This window comes from Thunnus thynnus, chromosome 23 (assembly GCF_963924715.1).
Source record: "Thunnus thynnus chromosome 23, fThuThy2.1, whole genome shotgun sequence".
NCBI classification, from domain to species: Eukaryota; Metazoa; Chordata; class Actinopteri; order Scombriformes; family Scombridae; genus Thunnus; species Thunnus thynnus.
Genome location: NC_089539.1, coordinates 5,442,793 through 5,459,783, shown reverse-complemented (window position 1 = coordinate 5,459,783; position 16,991 = coordinate 5,442,793). Strand labels below are relative to the sequence as shown.

General features: G+C 39.9%; 1 long non-coding RNA gene across 3 annotated transcripts in view; it reads right to left on the bottom strand.

The window, feature by feature from the left end:
• LOC137176080 (uncharacterized) overlaps positions 1-3,231 on the bottom strand; it is a 57,757-nt gene extending 54,526 nt beyond the window's left edge. The window contains exon 1 of one of the 3 annotated variants that reach the window (XR_010925796.1): positions 2,544-3,231. This is a non-coding gene — a long non-coding RNA (uncharacterized lncRNA). The remainder of the gene's footprint in view (positions 1-2,543) is intronic. The other 2 variants (XR_010925797.1, XR_010925795.1) reach the window with 2 other exon arrangements.
• Between the last annotated feature and the right edge of the window lie 13,760 nt (positions 3,232-16,991).

The window sequence follows — 16,991 nt, the reverse complement described above, 5'->3', positions numbered from 1 at the left end:
TTAGCAACTTGAGACAGTCCAGATAACATTTTGGCTGATGTCTATAAACAGATAGATGCATATGAATACAGATAAATGTAAAAAAAAAAATTGTCATCAGATGATAGCCGATGGGTTCCAACATTGCATTTTGGCCCATGCGTTCCACCTCTTTTGCTCTCCGCATGGACTGTTTACCTGCATGCAATCAAAGCCCACTCAAATGTGATTGGTCAATACTACTCAGACTACAAACAGACTACAAACTGAAACCAGAAACCTCTATGTTGTTGCCTGTGAAAAGCCTGGTAGCGTATCTCCCTTTAAGGAATAGGGCAGTGCGTAAGCAAGTGAGTAGTTAAGTGAGAGTGAGCGGCAGAAAAGTGACGGTGAATGCAAGCAGAGCAGAGGAAAAGGTTAGCAGTGAGTTGTCAGTCTGGCAGTAAATGTACAGCACTAAAATCTTGTTCCATTGCCTACAGATTCTGCATTCATATGCAGATATCTGTTTATTTGGATTAGGGTGTAGCTATCACATGTGTTGCTAGGTAGCGTATGCTTAAAGCTTGGTGAAACTAAAATTAGGACAGAAAGGGAGAAGATTTGCCACAGTGGAAGAAATCCAGGAAGCAGCGCAGGAGGCTCTGGACACTGACATTAGATGACTGCTCTACTAAATGTTTCCAGGAATGGGAGAAGCGCTGGGACACGTGTTTTTTGAAGGGGATTAGAAAGGTACTACTTAAAGAACAAAAAGGAAGAAGGGGTAGGGGAAAATGTATCATCAAAAATGTTTAAAGGCTGAAAAAACTTAAGTCAGCATCTGTTAGAAGCAAAGACCAAATCAGACCCAAACACTAAAGTCCTGTTAAAAGCATAGTGAAAAAAAGCCTGACTTGGCAATCACAGTCTACCTACTGGTCTTTAGAGCAACATTCACCAGAGTTAATGACTTCTCTTGGGCTAATCAAAGTGCTTACTTAGGCAGCCCTATTCACCCTAGCAGACTACATCTACCCCCAACACGACTGCAGAGTCCTGGCATGCCATCATGCCTGCCTACTGGGTTGATGGTGAGAAAGGCTTAGACAAATCACTCTGGTAAGGTTATTAGTATTCCCTGGGGATGAAATCCTGAGCCCTCTCAATTCTGCAGCTTCTGGTTGAATGAATGAGGGGGTTAATGCCATCAATGGGCCCACAGCCAGCTCTGGCCTTACACTGGTCCTGTGGGATGGGGACACCAGATGCCGCAGCATCTCACTTGTTACACAATCAAGGAAATAATTGGTGAGCCTGACTTGGGCGTGTAATTCAATTAGGGCAATAAAGAAGCCTTTATTATTCTCTGGAACAAATATAAAGAGTGGGACATGACAAGAGCTACATCTTCTTTTCATGAAATCAAAAGAAGCTTAAGGAATATGCTTTTATGTATTCTATTCCAACCAAGATTAAAAATTACTAAAATTTTCCAAGAGTTTAATTAGTTCCTCTTTCCTATAGGGACTTAGTTTTGCTATACAATTTATATGCAATCCATTTGAGAATTTACTGTATGATTGATATGGATTTTTTTGATAAGAGAAAATATGCCCCGATTGGTTTCTTATCAGACAACTCTTTACAGCCTCATACAGACAAAAATCGATGCCGCAGCCAGTGAATCTATTCAGCCATCTATTATTAAAAATGTTCCAGTCGTTCATGAGAGCAGGCTGTGAGTGATACTAAATAGATCAGGAAGAGCTCTAATCCATGTCTGCATCTCATAAAAAACAGACCTCAGACAATGGTTTCCCTAAGGTAATATTTCAACATAAATGTAAAACCTCGGAGCATCCTCAGCCTAGAGGCAGCCTCCAGATGTCATAAAGGGAGCAGAGGGGCATTGTGATGGATGGAGCTGGCTGTGATGTCTGAAAGTCCAGGAGTGCATGTCTACTGCAGTTTCACATAAACTTTGTCATTATCAGGAATGGCAGGACACCAAAAAAAACAGGTTGACACAAGAGATGTAGCCTTGTGGAGGGTACAATCCTCCTTAGCTCAGTTTGCACCAGCTTTACTTTAGATAACAGTAAGTTTAGCCATTGTAATGGTGGTATAACATGCATGCAGATCTGTAAGTAGCATCAAATTGATCTGAGTTATATGAAGATGAGTTTTTTAAAATGGAAAAATATGGGACTGATTCCTGTCGTTTGCCTTACAATGATCCCCAACTGTAAGCCCCAGTTAGTCTGCGTTTTTACTCACTTACAGTTGTCAATTTGTGCGGACACATTTAAGCATTGCTTCATAAATAACAACCACTTTCTCGCCCATTACCAAACCGCCTTGTTGATCTGACAGTACCTTGCAGAAGTGGTTTGTATATTTACACCCAACAACCAGACACACTCAATTAGAGCAGGTGCAGTCTATCTGGAACAATCCATGTTGTGCATCATCTGTTGTTCATTCTCCCCCAAGCCTTTCTGAGCGCTTAACAAACCAGCAACACATTACTTAGTGGCAAAATCACACATTTCTCATGGCAAATTAATGGTAAATTGTCTTACCTGGTATCTAGCAGCTGAAGGAGGGAGGCTCTCTCTTTACCGCAGCTCTTTATTCACACAAGCAGACCACGGCGGCTTTGAGGGGAAGCACAGCGTCGGAAAAAGGTGTTTAAGGTGTCCTAAAAGATGTTCCTTGAGAGCGGAGGGGACGGCACGGCGGCTGTCAGCCCGGGTATGTGCGGGAGAAAAAAGCTCCGTTCAGGCTGAGAGGAAGCAGCAGCAGCCTGCAGACCACGGAGCGCCAAGCCCGTCTGAGCGCTCAGCGGGAGAGTGCAGCTGCTCGGCCGGACACGGGGTGGCAGTGTTGCACGACAAATCCCGGATAGTGGTGGTTTGTGGGGAGGGTTCTTCATGACGGGGACGGTCACAGAGGTCCTTCAGTGTTGGGCTGCAATGCAAAACAACTGTTATTGATGTGATTAAAAGGGCAAAAATATCGAAAAGAGCAGAATAAGATCCTCTGACGTGGTCATAGTGGATTCCAAATAAAATGGCTTGTAGTTCTAAAACGTAGCAACATTTTAAATAAATAATCTTGGAGAATTAATTACTATATTCATACTGTTTTAAATCCCCACATACAAGTTTAATTCTACATGAAATGCCCAAAGTATTAGAGACTTAGAATTCAGGTTAAAGCCTTATCCCTGATCGATTTTTCTTTTTAAAAATCTTTGTTTATCACAAAAGGAGATTAAGCAGAGTAATATACGAATGGGTTTTGGGGGGGGGGGGGGTTAGCTCTGAGAGTGAGATGTATATTGGCAAAAGTTTGAAAGTCAGTCACATGAAGCTCTTAACATTTTGTAGAATCAGTGGAAATCAACATTTGGAATTTGAACCATTTGGGTGACATTGCCGGTCTAAATCACATATTTTCATCATTTGCCTTTGTCCTTTTTAATTTTAAGTAGAAGTAGAGATGCTTCAGACTGATTCTTTGGTTCAAGGTCTCGTTATAGAAAACTTGATCATACCAGTAAAGATTTTTTTTTTTCATTGTGGTCTGTGTAGGGTTGTCATGACTGCAGACTAATCAAGACCATTTCATTATTAGACCATTAATGACAGAAATCATAATAAAACTAAACTGCTCCTTAATTTACTTTCAGTGATGCCCTCTTTATAGGGTCTCTGTACCTCAATTTGAGAATCAACAAGGTTGATTTATTTTTGTAGTTTAATTTTGTTTGCATTTTACATTCTTTATTGTTTTTTCTTCATCATCATCATCATAAATACATTTATGTGTGCAGTTGATTAAAGGTGCAATATGTGAGATGAGGCCAGTATTAAAACATTCAAAAATTACCTAAAATTATCAAAAGAATGTGAAGAAATAACAGTTTTGACATAATGTCAAAGACATATGTATTGTGCTGCAGAGATATCTGCTGAAATTAGCATGCTAGCCAGCAAGCCCCAGCCCGTCCTGTCTCGTAATACCACTTTGTACCTCAAGGGCGTTATTGAGTCACTGTAGTGTCCAGTCTGCCCTCAGACCAACATGAGAGGAAGAAGAAGTTTCTTTTCTAAAGCGAGAAAATAACCATTTAGATTCCCAATATGCGGTCAGTTTATCCAAACTGTTTATCCTATTTGGAGATTTGGATGTTTTAGTCGGAGATGCCACTGCTGCAGCCACTGGCTGGGTGAGACAACTGGTCATCTCAGCTGCATGATCTGATGAACTGATCGGTGCGGCTCTTTGATAATTTACCGCTGGCTCTAATGTCTCCATAGCATTTTGATATCTTGATGACACCATAGCACAGATTCACTGTTAGCAGTAAGCTTTACCTTATATTCAGTGGGTGATAATTATGGGGTGATGCACTGAGGGGGCTGCCCCCTATTTGTTTGGTGCAGGGGGTCAAAGCTTACATATTGCACCTATAACTGTTTATATCATCTCTTGTATCTGCCACCTCAACCTATTGTCATTGCTTCACAAACCCAATTAAAGAAATACATATCTTGCATTAGCTGCTGTTGTTTTTCAGCCAGTCATTTCAATTTCTGTACTTCTTTACATTACTTCTGGCTAAGAGAAAACCAACAAAAAAGCGGGTATAAAAAAAATAATCTAACAAAGATGTCCAAGGATCAAACTCATCAGAATGACTCAACACACTACAAATCTACAAGATAAATTGTGTTAAGCAGGGAATTGGAATTATTGACCTGGCTTTATATATCAGGCTGACCAGCCAGCAGCCAATCAGCAGTCAAACTGAGTCAATCAGAATTCTGGGCACTCTTAGTTGTTTATTTAGTCCAATCCCAGTTTGGCACTAACAAAAACACAGAAAAATGGAACAGCCCCATCTTTACAAATGACTAAAAAAAAATGGGTTTCCGTCTTATGTTCTGTAGGGAACACATTTGTTTTGTATTAAAGCAAATTTGACAGTAAAACATGACACTGTGAAACATTTGTCAAGAGAATGGACTTGTGTCCTTTTATACTTTCTCAGCATTAAACCAAGGCGACTTTCCCGATCCTTGCTGTGAGTGGCTCAACATAACCCATAAAGATGTTATCATGCTTTAGTTGCTACAACGAGATACTGTATTGCTTGCAAGAGTGGATACTTTGTCATTGAATATTTTGATAATATGTTTGAGTATCATTTTGCAACTTGTCAACAATTCTTCCTAATTATATTAATAAAAAAACATAATCTGAGTGGCATTAGGTTTCTTTCAAAACATATTTGGGTACTGTGGAACACATTGGCAAGATTACTGACCGACGGCCTGTACAGGTCCAGAACAATATTCTTGCAGGGATCCTCACAAACTCTGGTAGGATGGCAGGCAAGGAAATAGATGAAGATAGCAACAACAAGGAGTTTAATGAGGAAGAGGGAAACTGCAGTGATGACAGGAGGGGAAAAAGAGTGGGAAGAGGTGGTCAGAGGGAAGAGAAACATGAAGGCAAGTAGTCATAGAAAGAAAAAAACACATCTTAGCTTAGGTGGTTTGGAAAGCGAGGGAAGGCAAGGTGAAGAGAAGGACCCGATGACAGGATTGCTTAATGTTGTGGGTAAGATTCAAAGGAGAAGGAGGAGTACAGAAAGTCAATCCACTAAAGTTAACAAAAATCATTGGAGGGCAAGTTGGGGAAGTGAAACATGCGAGAGTTATAGCAGATGGAGACTTGCTAATACGGTTTAATACTGAAGTGCAGGTGGAGAGGGCAAAGAAGATAAGTAGTGTGGGAAAAGTTAAAGTGTCCAGGGTTGTAAGAGTTGGGGAACAGAAGTTCAATGGTTGCAGTGGTTGCAAAGGGGTGATTTCTGGAGTTCCCATCAGTGTTAGTATTAGGGAAGTAGTGGAGAACCTAAGGCTGAGGAATAGCTCAGTTAAGAGTGTGAAAAGAATGACAAGGGGAGTAGAGAAAAAGGAGATAGAAACCATCTTGGTAGAGTTTGTGGAAAAGGTGCTTCCAAAGGAGTTATATTTTGGATTTCTAAGATATAATGTAGGAGAATATGTACCAAAACCTCTGCAGTGTTTCAATTGTCAGGAGTTTAGGCACTTGGCCAAAGTGTGTTAAGGAAAGAGAAGATGCACTAAGTGTGTTGGGGAACATGAATATGGAAAATGTGGAAAGGGAGTGAAACCAAAGTGCTGTAACTGTGGAGGTAATCACAGTGTTGCTTATTGGGATGGTGAAGCGTTGAAACAAGAGGTGGAGGTGCAACAGATAAGGTTGAAGGAAAAAGTCTCATGGCAGTTAAGATGGTAGGATAGAAAAAACAGAATAAGGAGGGAGGATGTAACAAAGAATAATTGGCAGCGAAACAACAGCAAGATAAGAGAGACGCATGGCTAGAGAAGAAGAAATTGGTGACCTTTATAGCAGGAGTGACAAATGCAACGTCTGAGATCAAATCTAAAATTGAAAGGATTCTGGTTATTGTGATAGCTGTATTGCACCACTTAGATATGATAGGTTTAAAATGTGAAGATGTAAGGGATGAACTCAGTGTACAGCCAAGTCAAGAGACAGCATGTGTGGGTTGATACTACTAATAATTTTAATTCTTCAATGGAATGTGAGAAGCCTGATCGCCAATGGGCAAAATATCAAACAGTTTATGGTTAATAGGAGAGGAAAACCAGACATTGTGTGTATTCAATGGTCCTGGTTAAAGCCTAATTTGGATTTTGTTTTATATGGTTATGTGGCACTGAGGCAAGATAGGAGAGAAGGGGGAGGAGGAGGAGGAGGAGGATGTGTCATTTTTGTAAAGCAAGGCATTCCTTACAGAGTTCTAGGTATAGGAAAGGAACAAGAGTATGTGGTAGTGAAAGTGTGGGCTGAAAGGAAAGAGTTAGTGATTGTGAATTATTATAATCCATACAAAAGACTAGAGTTAAGCAAGCTTGAGGAGATAGAAGGGAAGAATGGTAGTAACATGGTTTGGTGCCATGATGGATACAACACATTATGGGGGAGTGACAGAACAGACACTAAAGGTCAGGTAAGAAAAGAGTTGCTAGATGAAAAGAATATAGTATGCTTAAATGATGGCAGTAACACAAGAATAGATATTAATACAAGAAAAGAATATGTGCCTGATCTTACATTTGTAACAGCATTGCATCAGTATGTGATTGGACAGTGTACTAAGAGGGAAATATGGAGAGTGATTATTACCCAGTCTGATGCAAGATAAATATTGTAACCTCATTGATCACAGAGAGCACGAGTGGGAAATAGATCTTTGAGAAAGCTAATTGGGAGAAATTTCTGGAAGAAAGTGATAGATATCTAAGTCGGGTTAATGATGGAATGAACATAGAAACACTTGACAGCAAAATAAATCAAGACATAATACCGGCTGCATTAGAATCCATTCCTAAAAAGGAAAAGTGAATGGCAAACACTTTTGTTATGGTGCATAACCCCAATAATTTGTCTGAAGAAGAGGCGGAGAGAAAATAAAATCTGAAAACATGGAGGATGTAGAAAAGGTAGTATTGATGGTGGGCAAAATGACTCTTTCAGCATGGGAGAGGCATTAAGAAAGGCATTAGATAAAACTGTACCTGGTAAAGATGAAATAGACCTATGTCATAGCATGTTAAAACATATAAGTGTAGGAAGTCTGGAGAAATTATTGCTGCTGTATAACAAAGTGTGGGAAGAGGGAAGAATGCCAGGGAGCTGGAAGGAGGCGATAATTATTCCAATAAGGAAACCTGGAAAAGATGACAGCAGGCCTGGAAACTACAGACCAATTGCCTTGACATCACACATCTATAAATTAATGGAACACATGATAAATGAGAGGTTAATGTACTTCTTGGAAAAAAGAGGTATGGTGGCTACATACCAAAGCAGATTCAGGAAGGAAGGAGTATTATGGATCCAGTGTTGTGTCTAGAGGATGGAATAAGGAAAGCTCAAGCAAATAGAGAGAGTGGTTGCAGTGTTTTTTGATGTTGAGAAAGTCTTTGATATGTTATGGAGAGAGGGGCTTCTAATCAAACTGCACTTAATGGGAATCAGAGGGAAAATGTTCAGTTGGGTTACAAACTTTTTAGATGGAAGAACTATTGAGGTGATTATAGGGTTAGAGTTATCAAGCCAATATGTTGTAGAAAACAGGACACCTCAGGGGAGTGTAGTAAGTTCAACTTTATTTTTCATTATGATAAATGATATATTTGTACATATTCCAGTGGATATGGGGATCACTGTTTGCAGATGACAGGGCTTTGTGGAAAGAGGGAGAAATATTGAACACATACTTAAGGAAATGCAAGATGGAATTAATCAAGTTAAAAAGTAGGGAACAAAATGGGGATTTAAATTTTCAGTGAAAAAAAGCAAAAGCTATGTTCTTCACAAGAGAGAAACTCAGGGAAGGTAATTTGAAACTGTATGGAAATAATTTAGAGAGAGTTGAGAGTTTTCATTTTTTGGGAGGGTGTATTTCGATCTGAGATTAACATGGAGAGAGCATATTAGATATGTAGTTCATAAAACCCAAAGTGATAAATGTCATGAGGTGTCTGGCAGGATTGAGGGGGAGCTGATATTGCATCTCTGGAATTTTTATGTAGCATTAATAAGATCAAGATTAGACTATGAAAGTACTGTATATGGATCAGCAGCAAAATCTGTGCTAACAGACCTGAGGCCGTATTCATAAAGCTTCCTTGTACAAAGAATTGCTCCTAGTAACGAAATTCTAAGAAAATTCTTAGAATTATGATGTTTTCTAATAAATTCCCCTTACAGTTAAGTCTATATCCTGATAAAGATAAAAGTTATTCACAAAGCATCTTAGCCCTTAAGAGAGCTCTTAAGGTGAAAAACAGTTAGGAGTAGGGAGGAGGACTTTTGAGAGGCTTAGGAGTTTCTTAAGCAGAGGAGAAAATGGTGGAAAGACAAAGAGGTAGGAGAAATATTCTCCAAACGCTGAATGACAGCAAGTTAATGAAACGCTACAGATTAGATTGTGCAGGGATAATGTTTGTGGTTGATCTCATTAGAGATGCGCTCATATCTCTCACCCAACGCAATAATGCCAGAAATGAAAGTGATCACAACACTAAGATATTTGACAACTGGAAAAAATTGGAATTTGCTGGCATCAGGAAAAAAAAGATATACATGTTAACCAGCTGCTACTTATATAGACTGACCAGCAATCACAGAAATTGATAAAAGCTGAGCCACTTTTCCCTCATTAATATCAAATAGGTTAAGTATTGAAATGATCAGTATAGTAAATAAACATAAGCAAACAACTATCAGCATGTGAATATGCTACTGCACAAGTAGGCCTGTGTTTTCAAACGTTTCATTGGCTACTTTTAAAGTATGACTTACAATTTATTCAACAGAGATGTTCATTACATAAAATAGTATTTATAATGACACCATGTCTTAATAGAGACTAAATTCTACGGTTAGTCCATTCTATGCCTATTATCATTAAAAGTGCATTTTTCTTTCTTTTTTTTTTGTTTTGATCAACCAATCACGCATTTAAAAAAATGAGTCATACCTAGCAACAGGGTCAACCACACCTCCTCACCAAGGTAAAAGCTTCTGTCCCTTCCTTGCTCAGAGTTGCTCTGAGAATTTTCCTACATCACTCTTAAGCTAGGACTCCTTGCTGGAAATGTTTAAACTAAGTTAGGAGCTCTCTGTGAGTATTCTCAGAATGTGAATACAGCCCCTGGATATTATACAAGATCAGGCTCTAAGAGTGTGTTTAGGAGAAGTTAGAACTTCCCCAGTTTATGCACTCCAAGTTGAAGCAGGTGAATTGCTACTGTGGTTGCATGGGAAACAACTAGTGGCCAATTATTGGATCAATCTAAGAGAGCATGGAGATAGCCATCCAAAAAAAGGGTGCTGCACACATGCTGGGAGAAGGAGAGGACACAAATGGTAAAACATATGGAGGTCTATGTTAAAGAGTTTGGCACAACTGTGGAGTGGTCTGTTAGATCTGTCTGGGTTTTAGAAATACCCAGACAGATCTGGAATTACTTAAGATTAAGCACAGTAATAAGACTGCCGACTTTAAAGCTGCAGTAGGCAACATGTAGTAGGTTGAACATACACAATGCAAAACCTTTCACCTCTCTCTCTCTGCTGCCTTGTATCACTCTGTCAGTAGCCTTCCCCTCCAGGCTCCCTCTGCCTCTTCCCACAGCCTGTTCCCCAGTGCACGGTCCTACCGGCCCGGCAGCAGCGGTATGAAGCTTGAGGTGGTCATGGAGAACCTGCAGCAGCAACAGGCAGCACGGCTGGCCCTGAAGGAGAAGCTCCGGCAGGCAGAGATGTGTAGGCGGTTGTTGCCGATGCTAGAATAGCAACTTTTTCTCCAGGATTTTCCACCATTAAATCAGACTTTCACCATCTGAAGGGATGTACATTTGTAGAACACCGAATAGGAACACCCTCTCCATGCAATGACCCGTAATTGGCCTAAAGTCTCCCATCACAGGCTAGATTTTCTAAAGCCTGAATACAGAGCCAAGAGAATGTTCTCTCAGACCACTTGAATTACAATATGCGGAAAGGTTATTATGGAATTTTTGCCCAATGCCACCAAAAAGAAAAAAGCTGCTTACCCCAGCTTTAACTAGTGAATACTACAGTTTTAGGGACTGTAAGTATAAAGACAGTGTGTTCAGATTTTTACAGAGGGATCAAAGGATCTGCAAACAGATGCAAGAAGGTCTACAGATGCTGTTCCTAGTTACCAAGTGGAATTTAACAAGACATCTGATTGTTTGAACGTGTATACTGTTGAATTATTTGCCATGTTGATGGCATTAGAATGGATTGAACAGGTTAGTTGCAGCAAAATACTAGTACGTAATGATTCTGTGTCAGCCCTCGTGAGCACTAACAGGTACAGCCAGAAGTCATCAGGATGTGCTCTATAATGCACTTATATTCCTGGTTTGTTTGCACTTAGCATATGTCACCATCAACATTTCCTGATTGAATGAAAATGCAGACAGGCACTGTTTTAAATTGTTTTTTTAAAATCAATTTAGTCTGTTTTCTTGAGTTTAGCGTTAGCTTTCTTTGTTCTTACTCACTCATTCTTCTTTATTTTCTTCTTTTTGATGTTTTTTTAGTTTACCCATTCTTACCATGTTCCCCAGGAGGTATAGGAGGAGGTGGCCAAACATTTCCTGCTTTTATAGTCATGCTATGTCATCAATGATGTCACGGATTATACCTAGCACTGGGGAGGGGTTTGTATTAGGTTGAATATACAACATTGATTAGTATTTGTTTGATTTGTAATGGTTATATACGCAAACCAAGAAGGAATACTTTAATGTTGTTTGAACTCTCTATGTTTACTACTAAAAGTCATCTTATGTCACCTGTTTTAGGTGAGAGACTGAGACACTGACTGAAGAATGGTTCTGGCTAGGCTAATTGTTGAATTCAGCCCTCGGGTATCTTTGTCAGACTGCAAGGCATACTGGCTATGCATGGTTAAAAGCTGTTGTAATTTTCACTGTAGGACTGTTAATATGTCACTTAACTAAGTTTTAATATTTTTTCAGACGAGAAACTAACCATTTAGATTCCCAATCTGTGGTCAGTTTATCCAAATATATCAACAGAAATTACTCTCACTGCCAGAAGGGGGAGACAAAAGTTCCACACTAGAGGTTTAAGTTTCTTCAGTCTCACAAATTTGCAATAAAAGTCCAAAAAATGTACGTTATCTATTATATCTGTAACACTATTCAGAATTTCTGCAGTAAATGCATTAATAAAATAAATATATTAATAAGTTAATATATTATTGTGCAATATGCTGCAGTGAAACAATTAATAATTGTGTTGTCCATAGAGCCTACTTATGAAATATTTTTGTTGACACAAATGTGCCCATACCTACGACTACATACAGTACCAGTCAAAAATTTGGACTCACTTTGTCATACAAGTGAATGGGAAAGTATGTCCAATATTTTTCAGTTATTCTACTCTCTTCTCATTATGTGCATATCACTCAAGCATCATATTGTTTATCAGCAAAGTCTTCCAGATGGTCAAACTGAAGCATCTCTGAAGCACAAGTGACCTTATCAGTCATGTGCTGTTTTTCACTGATGCAAGCTCTGACAGAACATATTGAAACAGCATAATTCACAGGAGTGAAACAAGCTTCGGAGCTTCAGTGTGGTTGCACTGTGTGAATAAATCACTTTTGTAGACTTTGACAAAGTTTCTTGAATCTGCTTCCTATCACCTTCATCTTCTGGCCAGGCTTCCCCACAGTAATATATAAACTGAACCAAAAAATGCATGCGATTTTAGTGATGTTAACTTCCCCTTTGGTTAACATTTTGTTGGAACAAAAATGTACAATAACTGAATGAAGCTCTGCTTTAGATGTCTACGCTTCTTCTGTGACTTTTTTCTTGACCAATGTTGTCATCATAGCTTCGCAGCATCAGTTATAGGCTTGCAACACACTTCACATTCCAACTGACTGTCAAAATCACTGAGAAACTGCACTGCGGAGATTGAGCGTCAGGATTCAAACTCTTGATCTCAGCCTAGATGCCATCTTGAGCTAATTAAAAATGGACATCTAATCTGTAAAAATCTGCTATTTGTATTATTCAGATATGAAATGTGTAAAGATTATTTTTTTCTCTTGTGCTTTTCAAGGTTGGATGAAAAGGTAGAAAAGGCAGTGAGTTGTAAATATGCTACTGGAGATGTATGAGTGTAAAGCAAGGTGCTGAAAAGAGCTGATTTTCCCTTAATAAATGAAAATAATGTTAAAATGGAAGAAACCCGTGTTGACTCACAGAGTGGTTTTGTTTTAACATCAATGTATGACACAAAATAGCAGTTGAATGAGGAATTCATTCATCTTCTTTGAGTGCATGTGGTTTCCATGGAAACCACCGTGATATATACAAAGATGTGGAGTTGTGGTTTTCAATGAGATTGGATTTTCCCCAATCTAAAGCTGAATGTGGAGGTCACACACATACACAAACACAAACACTTCTATATCTCTTTCTCTCCACAAACACACACACACACACACCTGTCTGACCTCCTCTAGCTTGCCAGTCTTTGTTGCCCTAACGAAATCACACCACTAGAGCAAAGCAGGCTAGAGCAGGTCAAACAGGTGTGTGTGGAGGAGAGAAAGAAATGTAGAAGTGTTTGTGTTTTTGTATGTGTGTGTGACCTCCACGTTCAACTGTAGATTGGGGAAAATCCAATCTCACTGAAAACATGTTCGCCTCTTTACTTTACTGATAAGGTTTCTGCCATGAGTAACCAGTTCTCTGAGCCTGACAAACTCAGTCTGCAGCTGCCAGCTAACAGGGCCGCACTCCCCCTCATTCTCCCCTCTGACCAAGGAGGAAGTCTCCAAGCTTCTGCTGGACTCTTGTCCCACTACCTATCTGCTGGATCCGATACCATCAAGCCTCCTACAGACCATTTCCCCTGTACTTAACCCCGCAGTCATACACATCATCAACTCATCACTTACATTGGGTGTGTTCGCCAATGCATTTAAGCAAGCTCAGGTCACCCTGCTGCTCAAAAAACCTACACTCAACCCAGCACAGGTTGAAAACTACAGACCAAACTACAGACAGTTTCATTCCTACCCCACCTATCAAAAATACTTGAGTGCACAGTTTTTAACCAAGTCTCTGAATAACTCTTTGAGAACAACCTGTTTGATCTGAATCAATCTGGCTTTAAGTGGGGTCACTCTACCAAGACTGCAATCCTGTTGGTAATGGAATCACTGTGTTTGGTTAGAGCTGCAGGTTAGTCCTCAGCTCTATTGCTGCTAGATCTGTCAGCTGCCTTTGACACCAACAAATCCTCCTCTCTCACTGAGCTTGGTATCTCAGGATCTGTAATCCACTGGTTCATGTCCTACCTATCAGGGAGTATCTTGGAGGGTAGATATGTCCAAACCACACGGCCTATCCACAGGGGTTCCTCAAGGCTTAGTGCTTGGTCCCCTTCTCTTTTCAGTATACACCATCTCACTTGGTGCAATCATCAGCTCCCATGGTTTCCCATATCACTGCTATGCTGATGATACCCAGCTCTTCCTATTGTTCCCGCCCGAAGACCTCACAGTCTCGGTATGGGTGTTGTCATGCCTTACTGATGTCTTGGCATGGAGTTTAACCTCTCTAAGAGGTCTATACAACAACAGATAAATATCCAGCTTGAATCAACCCAACTCATTTGTCCTCTCCTGACTAGATCTTTGCTTATGTTGTATTAACTCTCAGATGTACATTGCTTTGGATAAAAGCATCTGCTAAATTAAATTATAACATTGTAACACTGAAGGTAACAGAAAAAGTTCTCACTAATTGTTTTTGTCTCTCCACACAGGCTGATGGCTCTAATCCAGGGATGATAATAGGTGCTAAAAATGTGTGTGTGTGTGTGTGTGTTTGTGGGGGGGGGGGGGTGTAATTAGCACATTCTCATCAAGTATGTGTTTGTGTGATTCCAGTACATCTTGTAATTGGGAACTTTACTGATTGCCTGGCAACTGGCCCTGTCATCTCCTCCTGTTTACCCGAAAAGAAACCAATCACAACTGTCTTTGTCTTTCTGTCAGCTAATCACAGATGTGCATATACACAAACACTGGAACATACTGTATACTCTTATGCATACAGACGCTGTCTTGTGTCAGATTATATTTTATGGGCATGTTTACCTTTTAAAAAGCTCTAATTTAAAAATGATCCCTCTATAACTCCAATAACTGTCCTATATGTGACATAAATGTATGGCATATTATATTGTGTTTATGAAGAGTTTTTGAAGACTGTTTTTGATTTTCTAGACACATTATCTTCAAGGCTGACAATATTTTAGGCCAATATTACTAGAACTTGTGCCTGGAAGAATTGTGTATTCTTCAAGGCATGAAGTTCTGGATGGAAGAATGAGGCTGGCAATAATCAATATTTTTCTTGTTAACAAATACCATGAATCACCAAAATCAACAATGAATTGATCCTGCAAACTTCTACAAAGTAATGTTTCTGACTCCAAATCCATATCAGTGTGACCTGCCATTCGTTAACCCATACACCAACCAGAATTTCAATTACGCCCGGGCCACACTGCCTACCTGAGCTGTGCGTCTGCATCATGGAATCTCTTGCTTTTCATTTCAGTGCCCATGTTAACAGTTTAGAGCAGCCACACAGCCTGCGTGAGTCACGTGCGGCTGCAGCGACACATCATCTAGAGATTCGGCGTCTTGCCTATTTTTTGCGTGATGCATGCAGTTCTCATCAAAAATGGACAGTGAAAATGATCTGTTGATAGTCATATTGATATCATATAGCAACATTACCCCTTTCACCATAGTATCTGTAGAATATGTCACAGACATGAAGTGTCACCACTGCGGGTCAGCCTGCATGGTGCATGCTGGGGCAGGGAGCCTCTCTGGCAGGGAACTCTGGCACGGAGCGTCGGTGACACATGGAGCTTCTTTTCTTGACTCCTGCTCATTTTCTGATATTAGTTCAAACCAGGACTTCTGCCTGTTGTTTTACCTGCTTCCAGTGGGAGATTTGGTGTTGTTATTTTCCTTATTTGTTGTCAGTTTCCCTCCTGACAGTTAGTTTGGAGGTTTGTTTGTCAGAGTGTGTTTGGTTCATTTGGGGAACTTGTCATCTGGAGGGATTTTCTTCACTCGGAGTGGTGACAGCAGGAGTTTAACTGTGTCAGAAAGAAAGCTGCTTTCCCTTCACATATTATTATTTATTTTTCACAATGGAGCACACGCTTCTTAACCTTTTTCTGTCTAAACTAGATATAAAGTACATTTATAATGAAATGATATGAAACAGTCTATCATTGATGACCATTGTCATAGTGAAACTCTATGTAGAAAGATAGGGCTGGCAGTAGCAGCACTGGAGCAGCAACGCTGTCTGTGTGAACACCACACATGTGCGAGCTGCGGCAGTTCAGCGATGCACACATGCTACTCAGGTAGAGGTAGGCTGAGTGTCCTGGGCATTAGAATGGGGCAGGATGGGGCAGAGAATATGTATGCCTTACCAGTCAGGCCATTACTGTAACTAATTAAACCCACATTGTGCTAATTGTTAAGCTCATTAAGTCTGATTTCCTATGACAATCTATGACAATCATTTAAGGCAAATACAGACAGCCGTCTGTTGTCTGTGTACTCTGGCTGTGGTCCATCAATCATAGTAAAGATTTGGCACAGATCTGGGCAAGAACATTAGACGGTGTGCTGGCTGAGAGAATTACGAACAGTGAGACTGGGACTGGACTGGAGAGGACTGGGATTAGTTTTGCTTTGTGAGGCATCTTGCTCTCACTATTGTTTCCTGACTAGCTATGTGATATATTACTCCCAGTGCTTGGCAGCGATTACTCAGTGTAGACATGATGCAGTGAACCAGAAAGACAAGCCAGTCCTGACAAAAATGAGTGATCATTGTTGAGCTAGTTTAAAAGGGTCAGATATAGGATGCATTTCATTCTCATTGAGTGGTTTGCTTATTTGAAACATATGTGACCACATGACAGTCAAATCCTGATTATTAGACATCTTTTCTGATGAATGCAGCTGCAGTGCAATGCTTTGTTTAAGCTGGGTGTGAATACACAAGCAGGGCCAGACTTCCACCCAAAAGGTATGCAGAATATGTATAATTGATTAGTTGCTTTAGCTGGGTCATGATAATTAATGATGAATGAAAGAACAAGTTCAGCTAACCTATTAAAACAATGAACCTAGAAAAAAATAAAAACCTGTCATATATGTGAAGGGGTTTGGCCAAAGAGCACAATTGTAAACTTAACAGGAACAGGGGGAAATATGTCAAAGTAAAATAGTAGAGTATATGCAGTTTGGCTCACCATAATACATACATGAA